General features: G+C 39.2%; 1 protein-coding gene across 16 annotated transcripts in view; it reads left to right on the top strand.

The window, feature by feature from the left end:
* EIF4G3 (eukaryotic translation initiation factor 4 gamma 3) overlaps positions 1-19,000 on the top strand; it is a 314,690-nt gene that overhangs the window by 105,324 nt on the left and 190,366 nt on the right. For 13 of the 16 annotated variants that reach the window (XM_045035232.1, XM_045035235.1, XM_045035230.1 and 10 more), the window contains exon 2: positions 5,380-5,508. The exons of the other annotated variants lie outside the window; for them this stretch is intronic. The gene's annotated coding sequence lies outside the window, so the exon portion shown is untranslated. The remainder of the gene's footprint in view (positions 1-5,379; positions 5,509-19,000) is intronic. 16 annotated transcript variants of the gene reach the window in all.

The raw sequence follows: 19,000 nt of genomic DNA, 5'->3' as shown, positions 1-19,000 counted from the left end.
CTTGAATAACTTTCTTTCTTTCTTTCTTTCTTTCTTTCTTTCTTTCTTTCTTTCTTTCTTTCTTTCCTTCCTTCCTTCCTTCCTTCCTTCCTTCCTTCCTTCCTTCCTTCCTTCCTTCCTTCCTTCCTTCCTTCCTTTTCCTTTCTTTCTTTCTTTCTTTCTTTCTTTCTTTCTTTCTTTCTTTCTTTCTTTCTTTCTTTCTTTCTTTCAATAGAGAGCACACATGTGCGCACAAGCAGGAGAGGAGCAGAGACAGGGAGAGAATGAGAATCCCAAGCAGGCTCTGGCTGTCAGCACAGAGCCCAAAGTGGGGCTAGATCTCATGAACCATCAGATCATGGCCTGAACCCAAACCAGGTGTTAGACACTTAACCAACTGAGCCATGCACGTGCCCTATCTGGTATAATTTTTAATTGAAGCTGGTATACCTTCTTCCTTGCAAAGATATTAAACTCTGTAATATGGTAAAAGCAAACATAGTGTGTAATGCAGTATGACACTTGTAATAGTCTTTTTCCGTTAAATAGAGTTGTAATTGCAGGTCAGAGATTTATTGCATATAGCAGCTTGTTTCTAGGAAAAATTGTTTAGAAGGATATGATTTTTGTGCTTTTCCTATTACCTTCCTTCCTCCTTCCTTGCTTCCTTTCTTTTTTTTGAAGGTTTCTCTCAGAGGCAAACCATCGAAGGAGTCCACAAGCATTAGTTTAAATTTTTTCTGGTGGGGAGTTGGGGGTGATTTGTTATCCTCCAAAATTCAGTCAGTTGTCCTTTTTACTTCCTTATTTGTAGATAATGCCTGCCTATGTGAACATTTTTATTTCCTTTAGAGGTTCCTCAGAGGCGGCCCTTCTGCAGACCACAGACCCTGGAGGGTTTTAGGCTGGGACCTGAGATGGCTTCTGTGCTCTCTGAACACACTGGCAGCCTGGTCACCCTGCCCTGCTTGTTCCTGTCCTCCCCTCCCCAGGTCCCTGGGACCTCCTCTCTGGTCCTTCACTCCTACCCATGGGCTGAGACATGCCAGCGCTGTGAACCAGCCACTACCCCTCTCCTATTACTTTTATACAGATTTATTTTCTTTGGCTTGCTTTTATTAGTAGAAACATCCAATTTTGGGAGGGAGTGCCAAAATACAGTACTGAAGGATTCCTGCAGTTTGGCTTTGCTGTTTAAGAATGGCAGAGGATATACACCTTAGGGATATTTGCCTATGAAGGTTGTTTTTCATTGGTGCTTGCTTTATAAGGAAAAAAATTTTTTTTTCAACGTTTATTTATTTTTGGGGCAGAGACAGAGCATGAACGGGGGAGGGGCAGAGAGAGAGGGAGACACAGAATCGGAAACAGGCTCCAGGCTCCGAGCCATCAGCCCAGAGCCTGATGCGGGGCTCGAACTCACGGACCGCGAGATCGTGACCTGGCTGAAGTCGGACGCTTAACCGACTGCACCACCCAGGCGCCCCAGGAAAATTTTTTTTAATTTTATTTTTAATTTTTTAAAATTTACATCCCAGTTAGTTAGCATATAGTGCAACAATGATTTCTTAATGCCCATTTCTTATCCATTTAGCCCATCCCCCCCCCACCCCTCCAGTAACCCTCAGTTCTCCATATTTATGAGTCTCTTCTGTTTTGTTCCCCTCCTTGTTTTTATATTCTTTTTGTTTCCCTTCCCTTGTGTTCATCTGTTTTGTCTTTTAAAGTCTTCACATGAGTGAAGTCATATGATTTTTGTCTTTCTCTGACTAATTTCACTTAGCATAATACCCTCCAGCTCCATCCACGTAGTTGAAAATGGCAAGATGTCGTTCTTCTTGACTGCCGAATAACATATGTATACACACACCACATCTTTATCCATTCATCCATCGATGGACATTTGGGCTCCTTCCATACTTTGGCTATTGTCAATAGTGCTGCTATAAACATGGGGGTGCACGTGTCCCTTCGAAACAGCACACCTGTATCCCATGGATAAATGCCTAGTAGTGCAATTGCTGGGTCGTAGGGTAGTTCTATTTTTAGTTTTTTGAGGAACCTCCATACTGTTTTCCAGAGTGGCTGTACCAGCTTGCATTCCCATATAAGGAAATTTTTAATGTAGTAATAGCATAATACTTATGGCTTTGGCAAAATGCATTTTCTTCTTCTCTCAAACATTTGTATTTTATTGGCTGATACAGTACTCTTAAAAAAGCACACTCGAGTTTTCAGGGAAAAACGAACCATATGAACACTAACCTTTATCTGAAATCATTGATGTGTTTTTTTCCCCATCTTTGTTAGTGTATAGAAGAATTTCTTTACAGTTCCTAATAGTGTATGTTTTTCTTTTTTATTCCTGAGTATTTAACATATCAATTTCTGTTGATAACAGCCCAAATTTATATATTTTTTATGTCCTTTGTTTACTTATGTTACTTTATTTTCCCATTATTTGCTGTTTCTGCCTTTTTTGCTCTTTGTAGTGCTCTTGGATATCTTTGTAAAAAATTTTTTTTTAATGTTTATTTTTGAGAGAGAGAGTGAACACGAGCAGGGGAGGAGGAGAGAGAGAATCCCAAGTAGTCCCTGCACTGACAATGCAGAGCCTGATGTGGGGTTTGAACCCACATACCGTGAGATCATGACCTAAGCCAAAATCAAGAGTTGGATGCTTACCCTACTGAGCCACCCAGGTGCCCCTGAATATATCTTTATGTTCCTAATTTTTGAAGTGAGATTTTTTTTCTTTAGAATATGTGTCCCAAACTGGAATCAGTTTTTGGGCATGGTTTTAAGGCAGTTGTGACTCATTGTTCTGTAGTTTTGGAGACAAGGTAAACTCCTTCACAGTACCTATGTCCTGTTGCCTTCTGATAGTGGGGTGAAGCTTTTTCGTTTTTTTGTTTTTTGTTTTTTGTAAATTTTACTTTCTTTATTACTTTTTTTTAAGTTCATTTATTTTTGAGCAGCAGACGGAACACGAGTGGGGGTGAGGCAGTGAGAGGAAGAGACAGTATCCGAAGCAGACTGTAAGCTTTAAGCTTTTAGCACAGTGCCCGACATGGGGCTTGAACTCATGAACCGTGAGATCATGACCTGAACTGAAGTCGGATGCTTAATGAACTGAACCACCCAGGTGCCCCTGTAAATTTTACTTTTGTTATGATATACATGAAGTAATATTTAAAAATATTTACTTATTTTTATTTATTTATTTTTAAATAACCACCCAGGGTGGGTTTTTTAATGTTTATTTACGTATTTTTCAGAGAGAGCGTGAGCGTGCACGTGCCCGCATGCGCTGGTGTGAGAAGGAATGTTACAATTTGAATGTTACAATTTCTTTGAATTATGGATGCAGGCTATCTATCATTAGTTTTTATTTTTTAATATATTATAAAGAATATATATTACTATATCGCAAACTTATCTTTATATTTTCACATATATATTTCAATATAATTTGTTTTATCATAATCCTATATATTTATGCATTTAAAGATATGATTCCAGTGTGCCTGGGTGGCTCAGTTAGTTAAGTGTTCGACTCTTGATTCTGGGTCAGGTTATGATCTCACCGTTTTGTGAGTTTGAGCCCTGCATTGGACTCTGTGCATTGACTTGGGGAGAACCTGCTTGGGATTCTCTGTCTCCCTCTCTCTCTGCCCACGGGTCCCCCCCCCCCCCCCCCCGACTCAAAATAAATAAATTTTTTAAAAATTAAAAAAAATACATGATTCTAGGGGCACTTGGGTGGCTCAGTCAGATAAGTGTCCATCTCTTGATTTTGGTTCAGGTCACGAACCCATGGTTTTTTAGATCAAGCCCTGCGTTAGGCTCTGCAGTGACAGCATGAAACCTGCTTGGAATTCTCTCTCTCCCTCTCCCTCTCTACCTTCCCCCACTTGCATGCACTCCCTCTCTCTCTCTCAAAATAATTGAATAAATATTTTAAAAATATGATTCTAGGAGAGGTCTGTAGTTTCTACTAGATTGTAAAAGCTTTCATGCCCCTCCCCCTCATTTGAGGCCTTCACCTTAAGGAGAATGGATTCTTTCATATTCGATGACTATAAAATTTGCCCCCATTCATGGAGGTTTGCCAAACTTTCAGTCAGTGCTAGTCTGGGTTAGATTGTGGTTGAGAGTAGCTGGCTGGAATTCATTGCTGGACGTTGGAAAGGGGCCTGGGTAGTGTAGTTTTATATCCATCATCATTGGTTAATGGGCAGTTTATTACCAGGAAAAAGTGGAAGAATGTAGTTTTTGTTTACATAGAAACATATGCTAATTATTTTTCTGTGCAAGTTCATGATTATTGAACTATATTAGAAAATGAAAATGAGAAAAAAAAATACTTGTAATGCTTTCTGTTCAGATCTTGGTGTAAGTCATTGCACATCTTTTTAATAGGACATATATACCTGCGAGTATGTGTAAATGCATGGGTATTTCATGTATACACATATATGTAGACATAGATTGTAGGCTTAGATATACATATAGAAATATGCAAACATGTAACTTTACATGTTTATTTAGGTGTACTGTTTTAAAAACAAAAATGAGATGGGTTGCCTGAGTGGCTTACTTGGTTAAACATCCTAACCTTGGTTTTAGCTCAGGTCACCATCTCATTGTTTCATGAGTTCAAGGCTCACATTGGGCTTCTCACTGACAGTATGGAGCCTGCTTGGTATTCTCTGTCTTCTTCTCCCACTGCCCCTCCCCCACTCACGCTGTCTGTGATTCTCTCAAAATAAATGAATAAACTTTAATACGAAAGCCAAAATCCAAAAATAAAAAAAAAAAAGATGAGAGTATACTCTATAAATAATTTGCCCCATTTTTGGTTCAGATTTGAGGTATAATTTACATAATGTAAAATTCACCTTATAGTGTGCAGTTTTGTGAGTTTTGACAAACCCAGAGAGACATGTAATCCCCACTACAGTCAAGATACAGAGCAGTTATTTCACTCCACAAATCTCCTGTGTCCGTTCTGTAGTCATCCCCTTCCCCTTGCAATCATTTTTCTTTTTTTCTTTTACAAAATGTCCTAGAAGTGGCATTATATTAAAACTAAACAATATTTAGTTTCAAATGTACCTTCTTGCATTTAGCATAATTTTGCCTTTAAGGTTTGGTTTTAGATTGTGCTTCAAGAATCTTTTGTCAAACTGATGGTAATAGTCATGTTTCCCCACCCCCACCCCCCCAAGCATTTTATTGCTTCATTTTGAAATTTTAAGCCTTTAGTTAGTCTGGCACTTATTTTAGTATAAATTATGAGACAGATAGTTCAGTTTTAAAAATTAAGCCAGTTCAGCTGTATTTATTAAGATTGAGTTACTAATATAAAGCTCTTACTAAATATTGATTTCCTCACAGGTAACACAAGTAGCAAGACAACCGGGACCCCCGACCCCTTCCCCTTATTCAGCACATGAAATAAACAAGGGGCACCCAAATCTTGCGGCAACGCCCCCGGGACATGCATCGTCCCCTGGACTCTCTCAAGTAAGATAAACTTCTTTATTTTTAAGGAAATTTCCATATAAAAGTAGTGTTTCTGTTTTTTTAAGGCAAACTTCTGAGCAGTAACATACAATATTACTTGAAGAGTAATTTGTTTTAATATTTTTAGATATACCTCTCATTATTGTGGCTACTGACAATTTTAATACAGTTTCATTATGGAGTCATTCAAAAGGAACTGTCAGTGATACTTAGTTTTCCTTTGTGTTGTTCAAGAAATTAGAGTATGATTCTAAAGTCAGTGATACTTAGTTTTCCTTTGTGTTGTTCAAGAAATTAGAGTATGATTCTAAAGTCCATTAAAAACCACACAAAGCACTTTTTTGCTTTTCAGTGTGCAATCTAGTCTTCCTTCTTCTCCTTTTGATGGAGTGGTGATGGTTATTTTCTACTTAAAAAAAAATGTTGGGTGTTTTTACCTCTTGAGTAATTGTGGTGGGCTTCTTTGTTGGTTTTTGAGTTCATAAATAGGTTATTGGACTGTCTTAGGCTTAAAATTAGGTTGAACTATTAAATAGTGAACTCCATAGTGTATTTCCAATTAGCGGGTGCAGGGACATTGAAACACTGTTGTAAAAAGTCACTGTGTATCGCCCGCATTTTAAGCCATTTTTCAAGATATTGATTAGCTTGTACCAGTCCACCATTACATGCTTGTTTTGGGCTCCTTATGGTGAAGAGCATGCTAGAATTATGACGTGTCTTCGTGGAATGTGGAGAGGGTCAGGCCATTTGACCCATGCCATTTCAGACTGTCAGTGTTTATACATAACTGCCCCTTTTATTGTTTTTTTTAATTTTTTTTTTTAACGTTTATTTATTTTTGAGACAGAGAGAGACAGAGCATGAACGGGGGAGGGTCAGAGAGAGAGGGAGACACAGAATCGGAAGCAGGCTCCAGGCTCTGAGCCATCAGCCCAGAGCCCGACGTGGGGCTCAAACTCACAGACCGTGAGATCGTGACCTGAGCTTGAAGTCAGACGCTTAACCGACTGCGCCACCCGGGCGCCCCATAACTGCCCCTTTTAAAAATGAAAGCTTATGGGGCGCCTGGGTGGCGCAGTCGGTTAAGCGTCCGACTTCAGCCAGGTCACGATCTCGCGGTCCGTGAGTTCGAGCCCCACGTCAGGCTCTGGGCTGATGGCTCAGAGCCTGGAGCCTGTTTCCGATTCTGTGTCTCCCTCTCTCTCTGACCCTCCCCCGTTCATGCTCTGTCTCTCTCTGTCCCAAAAATAAATAAACGTTGAAAAAAAAAATAATTAAAAATGAAAGCTTACAACATTATTTTCAGTTGTCACTTCCATATTTTAGGCCTTTAAAAAATTGTTTTTAGTTCATTTATTTTGAGAGAGAGAGAGCAGGAATGAGCCTGAATGGGGAGGGGCAGAGAGAGAAAGAGACAGAATCTTAAGCACACTCTGCACTGACAATACAGAACTCATACTCACAAACTGTGAGATCATGACCAGAGCTGAAACTAAGTGTCACATGCTTAACTGACTGAGCCACCCAGGCACCCCTACTTTAGGCCTTTTACACCCTATAGAATAAGAGAGATAAGGTATTACTTATTAAAAATAATGTTAAATGCTGGTGATTATTAGGGGCTAATTAATGTTCATTTAAAGACTCTAGAATAGGGGCACCTGGGTGGCTCAGTTAGCTAAGCATTCGACTTTGGCTCAGGTCACGATCTAGTGGGCTCTCTGCCTGACAGCTCAAAGCCTGCAGTCTGCTTCAGATTGTGTGTCTCCCTCTCTCCCTGCCCCTCCCCCACTCACACTTTCTCTCTGTCTCTGTCTCTCTCTCTTAAAAATAAATAAACATAAAAAAATTTTTTTAAAGACTGCAGAACATTTGGAGAAGGAATGTATAACTTGCCAAACCATGATTGATATTTTAAGAAATATATACATTAATTTGGACTTAGTATTATGCTTAAACTAAGTTTACATCATTCCTATTTAATTTTTAGTTTTAAAGCTAAAATTTGTCAAAATGAACTCTTAATTGTTTAAAATTAGGTTCTTGTGTTGGTTTTCATGGCACTGATGAGAACACTCACACTCTTAATATGGTATTTTAGTTGGAGTCTAATCAGGAGGGAAAAACCATTTGGTAATTTGAATGGGGAAGGTTTCATATAAAAGGTTATTCCCGGGATACCTGTCTGGCTCAGTAAATAGAGCATGTGACTCTTGTTTGATTTTGAGGTTGTGGGTTCAAGCCCCACGTTGGGTGTAGAGATTACCTAATGAAAGAGAATTCAGTATAACGAATTGGAATGATGAGCGATTGGCTTATTAAAGAAAGAGAACTCTAGAAAATAACAAGTAGCAAATACAAGAAGCAGATGCTTCTCCTGGGTCTGAGACAGAATACAAATGGAAGAACCTCCTTCTCCAGGGCTGATAATGGAGAGTGCACGGCTGTGGCTTACCTAATAGAGAAATCAGTGTAGTATTATACCAGTGGAATATGCTAAAAATCCTACCTGTGGAACTTGCTGGAAATTCACCCCATGGGCTGTTGGGGAATGCTGGATCCTCTAGTGCCAATCTCTTATAGCAAAGAAATGCTGCCGTGTGCAGTGGCTAGAGGCTTCTTGTTATACCGTCTCTGTTTATCCTAGATACTTCAGGTAACCATGGTTATGCTGGATCATAGGTCCCATGTGGTAGAGCAACTGGCATCACAACCTAAACTTGCTGCAGAGTCTTTTGTTTGGTTCTTCACTCAAAATTGGGAATCCTCTAGGGGACTTTTTAGGAAGGTCAAAGTGTAGCACATTCCTACGTAGTGTATGTTGTTTTTAAAATTCATAAAAGGCCAGCCAAGTCTTGTGTTTGTTTTTGTTTTTTTTCCCCTTGGTAGTGTTAGGTAAGAGATTTCTCCCCCATCTTGGGTTGAGGTCCAGACCTTGTTGAATAGGGCATGATGTGACTCACTGAATGTTAGAGAAGTTGTTGTGGTGCCACATCGGTGGAATTTACTAGAAATCTACCCTCTGCAGTTTGCCACAATTCTTCCTTCTAGAGTACTCAGGGAAAGCTCTTCACAGGTAGGTTTCTTAGAGGAGGTATTTTGCTACGAAACTGCCTAAAAATAACAGAGGCAACTGTTGACCACTGGGTACTGCTGGCCGCTGCTCATTGCTGTAGAAGCCTGGCATTGAAGGTGCTGGGCACTCTAGGGCAACTCATCACTGGAGAAGCCAAGTGGTTTGCAAGCCAGATAGGAACCAGGAATCAAAACTCTTTCCTTCTGCAGTATTTCTGTAGGTCCCTCTATTGACAAAGCTTAACACTGTGTCAGCTGGAAGGGGAAAATATTTTAAAATTTTACAAATACATATTAAGGAACCCAGATCCATGTTGACTATATAGGCAAACAAGGTAAGTTTTGAGCCTCAGAGGCAAGTACTGATCACTGTAACATAAGGGGAAAACTTATTTTCAGTTTCTCATTCTTATTATTATAAGTTATGATTTGACCTGGGCAGTTGGCTGAAAGCACTTAAGTTTTCTGAAAGACCTTGCTGCTTGAAAATGCAAAGTTTGCATTTAAAAATAGTGATCTTGCTGCGGTCTCAGTTGTTGAGCCTACCAATGCCTTTACGTATGCCATTTAGTGCCTTTAGAAGTCAGAGTACAAGAATCTCCTGGTGGAGAATGGTCACCAAGTATTATCTTGCTTTTCTTTGTGGTCTGTTTTGCTACCGTATTTCCTAATTTGATGAAGGAACCCACTAAATCGCACCTGGTTCACAGTCCCCTTTTTCTCTTTCCTTTCAGACACAGGTAGACTTAACATGGATTCATTTGTTTCCTAACAGTGTCTTAACATGTGTTGATAGAGTGAGGAAGTTTTTCTGAATTGGCATGCTTGGAAAATTGAGTTCTGTGGGAAACGTGGTCTCCTTAGGTTTAACAGTTGATATGTTCGTGGATCATAATGGAACTCATAGCCTTCAAAACAGAAGAAAAATGTATTACAGGCTTGGACTCTCAACAGAGCTGGTTTCTGGGGCTTGGTCTTTCTCTTTCTGGTTACATGATATCATTATATAGGTGAGAATTAGAGTCCTACCACCCTTTAAGAGAGTTGTTATGAAGATTATATAAAATCCTGCCTTAGAATAGGAGATGCTAATTACTTTCAGTAAGTGGCTTTTTATTATTTTCATGCCTGTCAGACTTGGTTCTCCTCAGGATGTATATGTGTGTGCAAGTGTATGAGTGTCTAACTGCTCTAATTTAGCTATGTGACTGGTATTAGTGTGAAATTCAGAAGCTCTCCCCAAGAGTTTGAGATATTTTCCAAGTCTTCGCTTATCTCCTGCGTTGGCTTATCCATTCCAGGATAAGAGAAGAAGCCAACCTTGGTCATTTTCTGTTAGCAGTAATGTGGTTTATTCTTGTGCACAAATCAACTCAAGACTAGAATAAGGAAACTTTTTTGATGTTTTATTTATTTTTGAGAGAGAGAGAGAGCAAGAGCAAGAGCAATCTGGGGAGGGGCACATAGAGGGAGACACAGAATCCGAAGCAGGCTCCAGGCTCTGAGCCGTCAGCACAGAGCCCGATGCGGGGCTTGAACTCACAGACTGTGAGATCATGACCTGAGCTGAAGTCAGAAGCTCAACCGACTGAGCCACCCAGGCACCCCAAGGCACATGGCCTTTTTAATGAGTCTCTCCCTTCCTCTGTGAATTTTTTTTTTTTTTCAAGTGACTGTGTTTGTGACTCAATGTTTTAACACAAAATGAACCTATTAGGGTCTAAATGAATGTAGCTAAGTTGAAGAAAAGTGAATTTCATAGCTTTGAAACATAAAAGAGAGAAATTGTAGAAAATTGCTCCCAGGCTGTTTTAAATCATCAGTGGCAACCTCTTCACCTGCTTCTTTGCCTTTGAGATAAGATTTTACATATGTATGTGCATGTACATGCACATATGAAATTTAAGGTTTTATTTGTATTTTCCTTTGTTACATGACTTCTGAATCTTTCCACTCCTCTCCCCTCTGGTGATTTTGTTTAATCAAAGTAAAAAACTTTGGACTATTACACTATAAAAGACTAATAGTTAAAAAAAAAAAAAATTTTTTTTTTTTTTTTTTTAAGAAGAGCGAGTGTGTGAACGGGGGAGGGAGAGATTGAAAGAGAGAATATCTTAAGCAGGCTCCATGCTTAGTGTGGAGCCTAATGTAAAGCTCCATCCCATAACCCTGGGATCATGACCTTAACCAAAATCAAGAGCTGGATGCTTAACCTACTAAGCCACCCAGGCACTCCAAAATGATGTTTTCAAAGTTCAGTAAATTTGACACAGTCTTTTAAGGTGTGGATTCTTTTCAGTTACCCTAAAATGGCAGCACTTCAACAGTCACTAAATCCAGAATGCATTTATGAAGGAAATGGTCAGGAATTTGGAATTTAAAAAGTATCTTTTGGGGCATATTTCAAAGTAAGTAGAAAAATATCCTCTCCCAGCAGTCAGGAGACTTAAGAGTCTCAGCCCTGCCAGTATTATTTCAAAGTTTCACCCAGTGGAAGTTCTTTTTAATGCTCAGTTTTTCTCATTGTAAACAAGAGCTTCATATTAAATGAGAACTGAATTCCCTTTAAGATCTTCATAGGTTTTAGGGGCACCTGGGTGGCTCAGTCAAGTGTTTGATTTCGGCTCAGGTCATGATCTCATGGTTCGTGAGTTCGGGCTCTACGTCAGGCTCTGTGCAGACGGCTCAGAGCCTGGAGCCTGCTTCAGATTCTGTGTCTCCCTGTCTCTCTGCCCTCCCCTGCTCATGCTCTGTCTCTCTGTCTCTCTGTCTCTCTCAAAAATAAACGTTAAAAAAAAAAATGTACAAAAAAAAAAAATGAGAACCACTTATTAAAAAAAAAAAAGTCTTCATAAGTTTTAGAAACTAGTTCAGAGGAGCCAATTCTTATTATGAAAATCTTTTGTATTCTGTATTTTTAAATTTAAAGTTAGGTAGACTTTTACACTGTTTTATTTTTTATCTTTGAAGAAAATATCAGGAGTTTGTTATTTGCATTATCTTAAACAAAACAAAAATGTTTTCTACTTAATGCTTAATTGTAGTTAAACATTTGCTTCTTAACTCAGTTAATTTTTGTAGATTTGAGCTAAATTACAAAATAAGGAGACCAGGCTGGCACTGATTATCAGGTTCAACATCTAGGCCTTTTCATTTTTTCTCTTGATGTCACTGTGTGACTCCTAAGCTATGTTCACAGTAATTAGTGAGAAGGCGTGGTCAGAATATTGCCCAAGAAGTGGAGTGATAAATGTTTTCTGCCTGCTTTTCCTGGAAATTTCTTTTGGCTCCTCTTTCTTCTGGGAGATCGACTCAGTCATGTTTTGTAGTGGACTGAGAATGGTGAAGGTGTATGATCCACTGGTTCGAGTCTTCATTGTCTCTTGAAATTCTAAGCAAAGGACTTCTCCATTGAGGTATGGTGATTGGTTGTGCTGCTGCTGCTGCTTCTTTTTTTCATTTTATTAAGTTTTAAATTTTAATTTCAGTATGGTTAACACAGTGTTTTATTAGTTTCAGGTGTACAGTGTAGTGATTCAGCAATTCTGTACATTGCTCAATGCTCATCATGGTAAGTGTACCATGATATTTCTTTTAAACACTACAATTTTCGTGATTACTAAAGAGTGAGTTTTGAACAACTCTTCACTTTATCCAACTTCCAGACTTCAATTTCCTTTCAGAGGTCTTGTTTTATTACAGAAAATGTCTCATGTTGCTTTGCAGTTCTTGACTAATTATTTCAGGCTTTACAACTGCTTTTTCTTTATTATTAAGACAAATAATGATTTTATTTACTGTGTGCAAGCTTTTTTTTTTTTTTCCTGTCATGAAGCAAATAAAATCTGATTTGATAGCTATGACAGCCTTGCTGATAACCAGGATAAAATAGAGAAAGCTGTGAAAATTTTTATCACATTTCGTTATTGAAATAAAGGAGTATTGAATTTTCATAAAAAAGGAAAGCAAAGCAAAATTTGTTGTGTTTTACTCCTTTTCTCCCATGGAACACATTGTGGCTATCTAAGGAAGTATTTTTTGAAATGAGTGGTGTTTTGAAGCTGCATTCCTGGCACATAGGGGGATTTTATGCGGGTTCAGAAATCTGCAGTACTGACTCTATTGAGGGGGCCCTCCTGGTGCCAAATTGTTTGGTTTTTTTTTTTCCCCTCCAGTTATATGTGTGCTTAAAAATGTATACCTTGTTGAAAACCTCGTCACATATTGTCTTTAAAACACTTTGTCAATTAACATGCCTTTACAGATGTCATTAGTATAAAAGTTACAAGGACCTATAAAATATCCACATCATTTATGTTTGTGGTTTCATCTGGTACATGCTAAATAATTGTGGTAAGCTTTTTTCTTCTAATCGTTGAGATTTATTTTAATATTGTCATACTTGATTAGAGAACTTCACCTGTTCTGTCATTTTTTGTTTTTATTAATAAAACAGTTGCAACCATCTTTATAAGGCAGGAGTTCACCAAATATTTTCCTGTCAGGGGAATTTGATTTTTTATGCAGTCTTGTAACTTACCATGAAACATGCCTAAAGTAATTTTTATATGCTTGATTATACTTTTCATTGCATAGAGAAAAATCCCAGTGATTTTCTTTCAAAGTTTCTTTGGTTAGTTATTTCTAAATGTTGCAGCAAGGATGATAGGTAAGTTGTAATTATTATTCAGACTTTCCTCACCCTAAACTCCCATATTGTAGATTCTGTTTGGCAGATCTATAAGATGAGAACTTGTATTTTGAAATATTAAAGTATAAAGAGTGAAAGTTTTAAAATCCTACATTAAGTCAACATTGTTTTAGAAAGCCAAAGAATTTTGAAAGAATCAGTCTGTAAAAACTGGTTGTGATTTTATACACATTTCTTCTGTTGTCTTTGATACAGGCTCCAGTTTTATTGATGATGTTCATTTTTATATAAACTTTGTTAGGGAGGAAAAAGTTTAGGATTCTCTCTTTACATGTAGAGTTGCTTTTCTGGATACATCTTGTGAGCCTCCACTGCTGTGGCGGGCTGCTGCCGCCGCTGCCTCCGCCGCCGCTGCCGCCGCCGCCGCCTCCTCTTCCTCCTCCTCCTCCTTCTCCTCCTCTTTTTCTTATTTGAGGATAGTTGACACACAATGTTACAATAGTTTCAGATGTACAATATAGTGATTCAGCAACCCTGTACCTTATACTGTGCTCACAAGTGTAGCTACCATCTGCCACCATATAAGGCTATTACAGTCCCACTCACTGCATTCGCTATGGTGTACCATTTATTCCTGTGACTTAATTCATTCCATAACTGGAAGCGTACCTGTGTCTCTCCTACTCCTCTTCACCCATTTCCCCTGTTTGTCTACCCCCCCTTCCCTTTGGCAACCATCAGTTTGTTCTTTGTATTTATAAGTCTGATTCTGCTTTTTCTTGATTTCTATGGCTACCACTCATCTGTTGTTTTTTTTTTTTAATTTTTTTTTCAACGTTTATTTATTTTTGGAACAGAGAGAGACAGAGCATGAACGGGGGAGGGGCAGACAGAGAGGGAGACACGGAATCGGAAACAGGCTCCAGGCTCCGAGCCATCAGCCCAGAGCCTGATGCGGGGCTCGAACTCACAGACCGCGAGATCATGACCTGAGCTGAAGTCGGACGCTTAACCGACTGCGCCACCCAGGCGCCCCACCACTCATCTGTTTTAATAGGTAGTGAATTCTCTCAGCATTTTCCTTGTAAGTTCACCCCTATGGAGTTTGACATTTCATTTGTTTCTCATGCTTTTAGGAGAGATTCACTTTATTGCCATCAATCTATTTTTTACCCAGCTGTGACATTCAGATTTTTTGGATTTTTATGGTTCTGAAATTGCAACTTCAACTCAGCTACAGAAATTAGCATATGCCAATAAATTTTGGGGTGGGAAATTGAACAAGTAAATTGTAAAGAAAGTCAGGAAGTGGAGCAGCCTGACAATTCAATCCAAAGTGATATTTGCCCCAGAAATTCATATTCCATCTGTCTTAGTCTGCTTAGGCTGTTATAACAAAATACCAGAGACTGGGTGGCTTAAACGGTGACATTCATTTCTCATATTTCTGGATGCTGGGAAGTCCAAGATCGGGGTACTGTCTGCTTTGGTTCCTTATGAGGTCCTTCTTGGGTTGCAGAAGTCCACCTTCTTGTTATGTTCTATTCGTGGCAGAGAGGGAGAGACATGTAAGCTCTCTGGTGTCTCTTGTAAAGGCACTACTCCTACTCCCATCATGAGGCTCCACATCCCCATGACCTTATGTAAACCTAATTGTCTCTCAAAGGCCCTGTCTCCAAATATTACCATATTGGGGTATAGGGTTTCAGTATATGAATTTTAGGGGATTAGTGAGGGAGATGCTCAACTCCATCCATGGCACTATTTATGTGATTCAGAGAGCTTTGGGGGAAGTGGGCAGATAGGACTACAGGAGAAAGGTCAGCAGAAGGGGTAAGTACCATAGAGATATAGAGTATTGTCCTGAGTTTAATCATACAGATGAGTACATGTGTTTATACATGATTAATGGCAGGGGAGAAGTTCAATTTGTGAGCAATGGAAAAAGCGAGAGAAGCTTAGGTGGCCCTTGAATGACACAGGTTTGAACTGTGTATAGGTAGACCTTTTTTTTTTTTTTTTATAAATACGGCATAGTACTGTATATGTATTTTCCTTACAATTTTCTTTTCTCTAGCTTACTTTATTATTATTATTTTAGAGAATGCAAGCAGAGGAGGAGAGTGGCAGAGGGGGAGAGAGCATCTTAAGCAGGCTCCTTACTGAGCCAAATTTGTTCAACCAAATGAGCCACCCAGGCACCCGTCTATCTTACTTTATTCTAAGAATACAGTATAATACATATAACATACAAAATACATGTTTATCCAATGTATATGTCATTGGTGAGGCTTCTGGTCAACAGTAGGCTGTTTAGTGGTTAAGTTTTCAGGGAATCAAAAGTTGTATGTAGATTTTCAACTGTGAGGGAAGGTCAGTGCCCCTAATCCCTGAGTTCTTCAAGGGTCAGCTGTATTTGTTTTGTCAAGGATCAGATTAAATTCATTTGAAGTGTTTTGCTAACTACAACGTATAGTGTATAAAAAGCTAGCATCTTTATAGAACTAAAAATTGTGAATTTCAATGACTTGTCAACGAAAAGCAGACAACACATGTAGTGTAGCTTTGCAGTAATTTTAAATTCTGTCAATGAAGGGCACCTGGGTTGCTCAGTCATTTGAGTGTCTGACTCTTGATTTGACTCAGGTCATGATCCCAGGGTCGTGGGATAGAACCCTGCATTGCACTCCATGTTAAGCATGGAGCATGCTTGGGATTCCATCTCTTTCCCTCTGCCTGTCTTTTCCCCTCGAGTGCATACCGTGTCTCTCTAAGATAAAATAAAATTTTAAAAAATACAGTCAATGAGTAATGAAGGAAAGGTTAAGGTACAGTTAAAGCAAGTAGAATCAAGTAACTATGAGCAATGAATATATATTGATATATGAAATGACTCCTAAAAATAAAATGTCATAATTTACTTACCAGAGTAACACATTTTTTCCCTCAGTGCATAAATTTATTTACTATTTCTTTTTCTCACGTGTCCACTCACGCTGAAAGTTAGCTGAGAGGAAGAGATAAATCTGATTTTAAACTTAAAAAATTTTTTTTTAATGTTTATTTAGTTTTGAGAGAGAGATAAAGCATGAACAGGGGAGGAACAGAGAGAGAGAGAGGGAGACACAGAATCCAAAGCAGGCTCTAGGTTCTGAGCTGTCAGCACAGAGCCCAATGCCGGGCTCGAACTTACAAACTACAAGATCATGACCTGAGGTGAAGTTGGACGCTCAAACGACTGAGCCACCCAGGTGCCCCTGATTTCATACTGTTTTTTTTATTTTTATATATTTTTTTATGTTTATTTCTGAGACGGAGAGACACAGAGCATGAGTTGGGGAGGGGCAGAGAGAGAGGGAGACACAGAATCAGAAGCAGGCTCCAGGCTCTGGGCTGTCAGCACAACAGAGCCTGACGCGGGGCTTGAACTCACAAACTGTGACACCATGACCTGAGCCGAAGCTGGTTGCTCAACCGACTGAGCCACCCAGGTGCCCCTCAAACTTTTTTTAAACAAATATTTTAAGCAAACTTTAAAGCTGCTAGTTTATTTATGTATATATGTATGTACGTACATGTGTAAGTAATCTCTATATCCAACGTGGGGCTCAAACTCATGACCCTGAGATCAGGAGTCACATACTCCTCCTACTGAGCCAGCCAGGCATCCCTGATTTTAAACTTTTTATCAGAGGGGCGCCTGGGTGGCGCAGTCGGTTAAGCGTCCGACTCCAGCCAGGTCACGATCTCGCGGTCCGTGAGTTCGAGCCCCGCGTCGGGCTCTGGGCTGATGGCTCAGAGCCTGGAGCCTGTTTCCGATTCTGTGTCTCCCTCTCTCTCTGCCCCTCCCCTGTTCACGCTGTCTCTCTCTGTCCCAAAAGTAAATAAATGTTGAAAAAATTTTTTTAAAAATAAAAAAAAATAAATAAAAAAATAAACTTTTTATCAGTTGATGTACCCTTATTATTATTATTATTATTATGAATCATAAGCTCTCAAACTATCTGAATTCTCCCTTTCTTATAGGGTATGTTTTCTGTTTGCCCAGCATGTTGTTTCATAGGCACCTAAGTAGGTGATATATAGAAAAAAAATATGTTGGGAATACTTTGTTATACTTCACAGACAAAATCTCTTTAGTTTCCTGCCAGTGATACTCTACTTTCACATACTGCACTGTATTATTATGTTTTTAAAGTTTATTTATTTATTTTGAGAGAGAGAGAGAGAGGGCGAGGGTGAGCACGAATGAGGGAGGGGCAGAGAGCGAGAATACCAAACAGGCTCTACACTGGCAGTACAGAGCCAGATGCAGGGCTTGAACCCACAAACTGTGAGATAATGATCTGAGCCGAAATTCAAGAGTCGGACGTCTAACTGATTGAGGCACCCAAGTGCCCCTCAATTCTTACTCTTGATCACCATTAAAATGCCTACCTTCTTTTACAGTTTATTTCCTAAATTTAGACCTGCCTGTTTAGTGCAGTTAACAACACAACAACCGAAATTGTTTAGCAGTACAGCTGTTAATGTTTTGTCAGGGGAAAGAAAACAGTTGTACTAAGTATTTCAAATAGAGGGGATTTAATACATCGATTTCGTATGCCAGCTGATTGATAGTCAAGAGGATGCTGAGGCAATCCGGAGATTAATAACCACAGGAAGCAACGAACATCCCTAATGCTGAAGAAATGAGAGAGAAGTGGTGGTGTTGCCAGACCTAGGAACTTGGAGGAAGGGTCTTTTGGGACTGTTGCTTACACTTCTGAGAAGGGAGTTTGGTCTTTGGATAACAGAAACTAGGTACGAGAACTAGATGAGGCTGAGGCCGGTACTTCGAATATCAAGTGTGCATACTGCTGCTGGCATTCTAATGGCTTTGAGAGGCTCTGATCTGAATGGAGCTGGTGTCTGGAGCAATGGAGGTAAAAGCAACTTCCTACTTAGAGGGTAGGTTAGTGGTGAAAGACAATAGGTAAGTAACTGGCACATACAATGGTAAAAGGATATATAATTTCCTTACTAATAAAGAATAAGATGGAACCAGTAAACTCCAAGGGTTCTTTTTTTTTTGAAGGGGAGAGAGAGAGAGAGAGACAGAGACAGAGAAAGAGAAAGAAAGAGTGAGTGAGTGGGGGAGGGACAGAGAAAGAGGGAGAGAAAGAGAATCCCAAGCAGTCTCCGCACTTGTCAGTGCAGAGCCCAACGCAGGGCTCAAATCCACGAACCAAACTGTGAGATGATGACTTGAGCTAACGCCGTCAGGAGTTGGACACTCAACCAACTGAGCCACCCAGGTGCCCTTAAACCCCAGCGAATTTAGTAAATGTATGAAAGATGATAATGCCAAGTAAATGTGATAACATAGTAGGACTGTGAAATATGTTAGTCACTATATAATAATAATGAAGTAAAATTAAACAGTGATTCAGATTGGTCAAAAACCAAAATTTAGGTATATGCATTTAAACATGATGCAGAAAGATTGAAAACAAATGTATGGAACCATTAATAGGAAAATGCTAATGAAAGGAACACAGACTTAAGCGACCTTTACAAGTCAACATAGAATTCAAGGCCAAAAACTGTGGGAGAGAAATAATTCCTATAGTGCAAGATTCAATTTCTAGAAGATGTAACATCATGAACTCTTATTTTCTTAATTTGTTGAGAATATAAGGCAAATGTAAAATGAAATGATCAGATCCATAATTAATTAGTGTGGGAGAGTGACATCTCAGAGAAGTGGACAGACCCGCAAGT

Source organism: Felis catus, chromosome C1 (assembly GCF_018350175.1).
Source record: "Felis catus isolate Fca126 chromosome C1, F.catus_Fca126_mat1.0, whole genome shotgun sequence".
NCBI classification, from domain to species: Eukaryota; Metazoa; Chordata; class Mammalia; order Carnivora; family Felidae; genus Felis; species Felis catus.
The sequence above is the reverse complement of the archived record's forward strand: the minus strand, read 5'-3'. Positions and strand labels throughout refer to the sequence as shown.